Source organism: Meriones unguiculatus, chromosome 5, assembly GCF_030254825.1.
Source record: "Meriones unguiculatus strain TT.TT164.6M chromosome 5, Bangor_MerUng_6.1, whole genome shotgun sequence".
NCBI classification, from domain to species: Eukaryota; Metazoa; Chordata; class Mammalia; order Rodentia; family Muridae; genus Meriones; species Meriones unguiculatus.
Genome location: NC_083353.1, coordinates 47690172 through 47696152, shown reverse-complemented (window position 1 = coordinate 47696152; position 5981 = coordinate 47690172). Strand labels below are relative to the sequence as shown.

General features: G+C 43.5%; 1 pseudogene; it reads right to left on the bottom strand.

The window, feature by feature from the left end:
• Window positions 1-412: 412 nt before the first annotated feature.
• LOC132654027 (vomeronasal type-1 receptor 90-like) lies at window positions 413-1343 on the bottom strand (annotated as a pseudogene).
• Between the last annotated feature and the right edge of the window lie 4638 nt (window positions 1344-5981).

Below are 5981 nucleotides of genomic sequence, written 5' to 3'. Positions count from 1 at the left end.
TATCAGTGGACTTGGAAAGGAGCAGGGAGGAGACCAGGGAGGGAGTTGGGGAGGGGGAAAGAATGAGGGAGCGGGATACAGCTGGGACACAGAGTTAGCAAATTGTAACTAAAAATAAAAATTAAAATTAAAAAAAAGCGCTATACAGTTCCGCTCATTGATAAGTACACAGAGCACCCTAATCTGTGAAGTGTAACAGGTGTCCCCTGCTGACACCAAGCAGAAATGCACATGAAGACATTTGCCTCAAATACCTACAGATGTAACCCACATTTCAAAAGAAGCAGTTTAACAAAGCAGGAATCATTTTTTCACTTCTGTGGAGGAGCATGAGCACGAGGCCGGGATTCACCATCTGTCAGCAAGCATCTGTCAGTTGGCTCCTTAAGTGAACTCGTCCTTCAATTACTAGTTAAGCATGTGCTGTCCTCCTTACCAAGGATTGTAAGAAGCCAGCAATTCGTTTCTCAGTGCCAATGAACAGCAAGGGGCTGACAATGGCATAGCCATTGGAGACCATCATGTGGATTGTGTGGTGGACTGGGTCATTATCCTGAATCAGTCTGGAGGCAGATATGATGCAGTCCATACAGTACATCAGGACAAAGAAGTTCATGAGCAGCAGGATCATACCGGTGGCCCTTTGCACTGGGGACGCTTTTGCAGAAAGGCTGGTTCTGTGAAGGCCCTGAGCCTGCTTCTTGTGTCTGCATAAGAGAGCCACCATGTACCCACTAGAGAGGGCCATGAGACCTAGAAAGGACACATCTCGAAATATCCTCAGTATGGAAAATAAGTGTCTGCTGCTATACCCCATAGGTAAAATAATGCAAGATTCTGTGACAAATATGAGACCATGTGAGGTGACATTGTACTCAGCAACATAGGAGAAGGAGAACTGAGCACCACAGGACATGTAGAAGGCCCACAGCACAGGAAGGGGGCACAGGCTCTGCTGTGGGGATTTAGGTTTGAACTTTGCCAGACAGGAGCTTCTGGGGCTGAGGATGATGGCCTGAAGGATGCTCAGCAGGCAGGTGACACAAAGAGAGAGGCCCCTCAAAAGCCTGTGCAAGTGGACCAGGGAGTTACACTTGATGTCATTCCACATATTCTGAGATGCAAGAATGTCAGCAGCTGTGAACCCCATGACTGTTAGCATCCCAAGGTGGATGAGGGCCAAGACACTGATGAGTGGGTCAATGATCAGGAGCCTGCGTTCAAGAAGGAACTCAAAAAGGTGGAAGAGGAAGAGGATAATGTTGAAGGAGATCCCAAAGCCTACCTCAGAGAAAAATGTATAATGTGTCAACAACTCCATAAAGGGTCTTGATTCTTCTCATTGTATGAGACAAGGAACTAAAGTAAACATCTGAGAAGAAAGGCAAGAGAAATTATTCATCACAAACAGTAACAGCAACATTGGTACCAAACACTATTGCCTTTAGGAATATTGGTGGACCCAGCCCAATACAGCCTCAGTACTCAAGTTTTCCTGAGGTCCAAACCCCCTCATTGTCAGTCATGCCTGGATTGTGTACCTATAGATGGGCTCCCTTGCTGCTTCAAGTTTCCTGTGCATTAAAATGATCATGTATTATAGCAATTATTCCCCACCACTGCCTCATTTTGAGGTTTTCAGGGGCATTGACTGGTTCTTGTTTTGTCATCTTATCAGGTATAGAAAAAGCTTCAAAAGTTTTGATAATTTTCCCATTCTGTTTCAGTTGCTGCACTAAAACACCATAACCAAAACTGGCTTAGAGGAGGACAGGGTTTATTTGGCTTAACTCTCAGGTCATAGTCCACAGTTCATGAGACGTGAAGTCAGGAGCAGAAAGCAGATAGTAAAGTCACAGCCACAGCAAGAGCAGAGAGAGGAGCCTGAAGCCACGGCTTGGAAGTTAAGAGCTCTGGCTAGTCTGACAGAGCCATTGAGTTCAGTTCCAGCACCTAAATCAACTGGCTCACATCCACCTGTCACTGCAGCGACAGGGCATGAATGACCTCATCTGGCCTCTAGGGCACCTGTGCTCATTCCCATACTATGCAAACAAGTAATTAAAAATAAAATTAAATAAATCTTGAGTTAATTTATATTAGAAATGCTGATGAAGAGGTTAGATAGAGTATTTCCTGTAAAATACATGTTTGGCCCAGAGAGACGGCTCAGTGGTAAGCACACATTTAGAATACATGTTTACATGCCAAATTCTGCCCTCTGTGAGCACTGCACATGCAAACAACACACTGATATACACACAGACATAACACACACACACACTTCAAATAAGTAAATACAAAACAAATCAAGGTGCCTGTTTATATTTTCTTTCACCTTTCTTAAACAGGAAGACAAGGTGTTGTAATTTTTCCTGTCATGTATGGAAAAGGAATTTCATCAGAAAGTTAAGGTGTGTAAGGTGCTTGCTTTCTGTAGCTTATTCTGTGTCCGTGTACTTAAGGATCCATAAGTTCCCCAGAGAAGAGGGATGTGTTTAGCACCCACGAACAAGTTATGCTATTTAAAGTTTCAGAACTGAGGTAGACAATTGTAAAAATCTCGACAAGTGGATTTCTCTTCCATTTTACTTGGCACAGATTTGTACTTAGATGAGGGGTACAGTATCTTAGTTCAGCACATCTGTGTGTCCTGCTCTGACCAAGTCAGGATAATTTCCACCTTTTCACATACTGTCATTTCTCTGTGTTTGACACCTTCAGGTCTTTGTGTTCCTTTGGAACATGCAAGCACTTGGTGTGGACAACAGCTATGCTGCAGTGCTCTAAGGCATGAGCACCATGACCTCACACAGCCTCTGCTCTGTACCTACCTTTCAGTCCTGTTCCACCGTCTCTTTCTGGCCTTGACTGACCATGCTTCTTGCTATTTTGTGTAATCAGCTTTGTCAGCTTCCATACTGACAGAGAACAGACAGTTTGCTCCCATCAAAAGCTCAGCAAAGTTATCAATACAAGACATTTATCTGTTCCAGTCTTTAATGGGACACAGTTGATCACTAGGACCCAGCACAACCTTTGTGACATGCATGTATTTTAGTACATTTGTTTAATAAAAGGTAAAATAAATATTGATAATATATTGATTGCAATATTATACACTGGAAATATCATAAGATTAACTTCAGATCTGGCTCCCTGCTCCTTTACCTCATTTTAAACACACGAGATTTACAGACATAGCAATATAATCCTCATACCATCCCAAACTTTAATTACTTGTCAATCAAAGGTGCTGGGTGCTGTCATTTTCAGTGTGCTTTGGCTAACTGACCTTACAGATATTAAGGGACAGGGTTGCCTGGGTGCTGTGGGCTTAGAATAATGATTATGGTTTGTGAGTTTATTTTATAATTACTTTAAAACCACTGCAAAGTTTTTTCTACATGTTAAACTCACAGATACAACAAAGGGAAAACTAGCCCTTTTCTCTGGAGTACAGTCCAGACACACTCTGTTGGCATCCTAGGCACCAATTCACCTTCCTCAATGCAGCCCCAGGAAATGCTGCAGAAAAATATTCCATTAGTCATCTATTACAGACAACTAAACCAGCAATCACGTTCCTCAGGCAAACATGGCTCATGTAAACATCATGGCTCATTAAAAGAAAGACATATAATGACTTCTGAGCCAATGCACCAATGTTTTCTTAAAAAAAAAAAGACTTTAAAATGTTTCATTTTTACTTCATGTGTAAGTGTAGTTTTCCTCCTGAATTGCTGAAGTGTCCCTTGCCTAGCCACTGTGCCCTGCACCAATAGTGCATTTTGCACATGGAGACATCACACTCTTTCTGCCTCTGCTGCTCTGAAGAAAGGGAAGGAGATCATGGTCACAGAAAATGAATTTCTGAAATGTCACATCTGACTAACCCGCATGTGGGAAATTTGTGCACTGGGATGGAGGCATGGGGCTATGCAGGCAGATTAGAAAGCATGCCCAATATAGAGAAAGAAGCAGCAAGGAGAAATCTGCAGTTTCATTGGTGAGAGCCAGCAGTAAAGGCTGGACCTCAGATCAAAGTGGTGCTAAAAGTCCCATCACACATGGGTCAAAGAGCAGTCTCTTCAGTTTCACAGAGTGGCATCCCATGAGAAGTCAAGTCCTTCACCATCCTGTGAGACATAGAACCTCACATGGCCCCAAAGAAGGAACACATTTCATAGACAGTGGACTTGATGCAGTGGTCAGGACAGAAGCAGAGAGCAGAAAGCCCTAACAGACTCTGCTCTAAGTTTGGTCACTTATGACCTTTCTGGTGGGCAGAATCCAGGGTGAAGTTTGAGGGCAGGATGTCTGTCTTCTCCTCTGCAGCACGGGTTCAAACATATCTGTTTCTGAATGACAAGATGGTGTGTAGTGTGGTTACCCCACACTTACACCTCATGTCCAGACTCATGCTGTGATCTTGTTGCCTGACAGCAGCCTGTCACACCATCGCCACCTAAGGTGAAGCAAAACTGGGCAAAAGGCCTGAGGGGTGTGGTTGCACTGTATGTGGTTGGGGTTGGACTGCAGTTAAATGGAGAACCTGTCCTTCCTATGGTGCTGTTCTGCTTGGAAAATTAGGGACACTGGGGAGACATGGCTGGCAACATAGGGAAGGCAAGACAGCCACCAGCCAGGTGTAGATGCTGCCTGCAGAGATACTGTGGAAGGACTGCAGTCCGGGATGCTATGAGCCAACATCTGGGAGGGTTCAATTAAGGACCGGCAGCTAGCTCTGAAGACAGCTAAGAAATGTCCACTGCATTTATACATGGATAGGATTGTGAGGTTCAGCTTTGGGTCACACATGTAGTTACAATAGTCATAATAACCACTATTAAAAATCTCTCTGTAGAAGTCAGTAGAAAGAAAATACTCTTTAAACATAGAGAAATAAGAGGACTTAGGGGACTGCCCTATATACTCCAGCTGTTGACACTGGTTCCTGCACAGGTCCACAGCCCAACCTGCCTCCCCCTCCACCCAGTGACTCCTCCTGTGCAGCTGTGACCTCCCTCCCAGTGTTCTCATTCTCTCAAGGACAAGGGAAGTTGGTCAGTACCTTTCCATCTCTTCACATAGGTTCTTCAAAAGATGAGGTTTGGGAAAACAAAGTAGAGGCAACAGGACAGGGTGGGGCTCAGTTGTCCAAAATTTTCCTGGAACTAAGAGATAGTTGGGCATTTCTATTATGAAAAAGCAATGTGTATACAATGGCTGGAACACAGAAAAGATTAAGGGACACACGTATCATCTCCATTAGGACCACATTCACTGTGCAGTTGACAGTCATTGTCCTGGCTACCTCATCATCACAGCCACTCAGTTGACCATTCCAACAAGCAGAGCAAGGTGAAGGGATGACATAAAATTAAACATTGAATGCAAATGCTCCTAAGAAAATTCTAGTAGGTAAAAGTCAATGAGGAGCTGACTGTTAGATAAGGTTTGAACATACAGCCCATTTCCTTTCCTAAGGCTTTTAGTGCCTCTAAGTAGTCAGACTACAGAAGCCAGTGTATCAACAATGATCCTTTTATAGTACATAAACAACAGAAGTGAAATTAAGTGTATTTGTTTACATTCGATATTAAAACCTCACCTCCTCAGAAGATGCACACAAATGAGCAATTCTGAAAACCTTTAGAAATTATACCAAACAACTTACAGACGATAATGTGAAATTGCTAATTTACTTTAGAAAAGTAAATAGAAGTTAAAATTAACTGATATCCTATAACAGTGAAGTAATTTTAGGACCTTAAGCAATTGAACATCCTGGGAAGAAAATGTTTCAGAGCTCAGGTCTCCTCCACAGATGTGAAAACCTCCCTGCCTCCCAGTGCTCCTCTTCCCACAGCCTTCCTGGGTCTAGGCCACCTCCTGACTATGCACTTGGGTGCAGAGCACTTACCCAGACGGACTCTGTGCAGGGGAGATCCTGCGCAGCTTCGGTGAGGGGTTTTTAA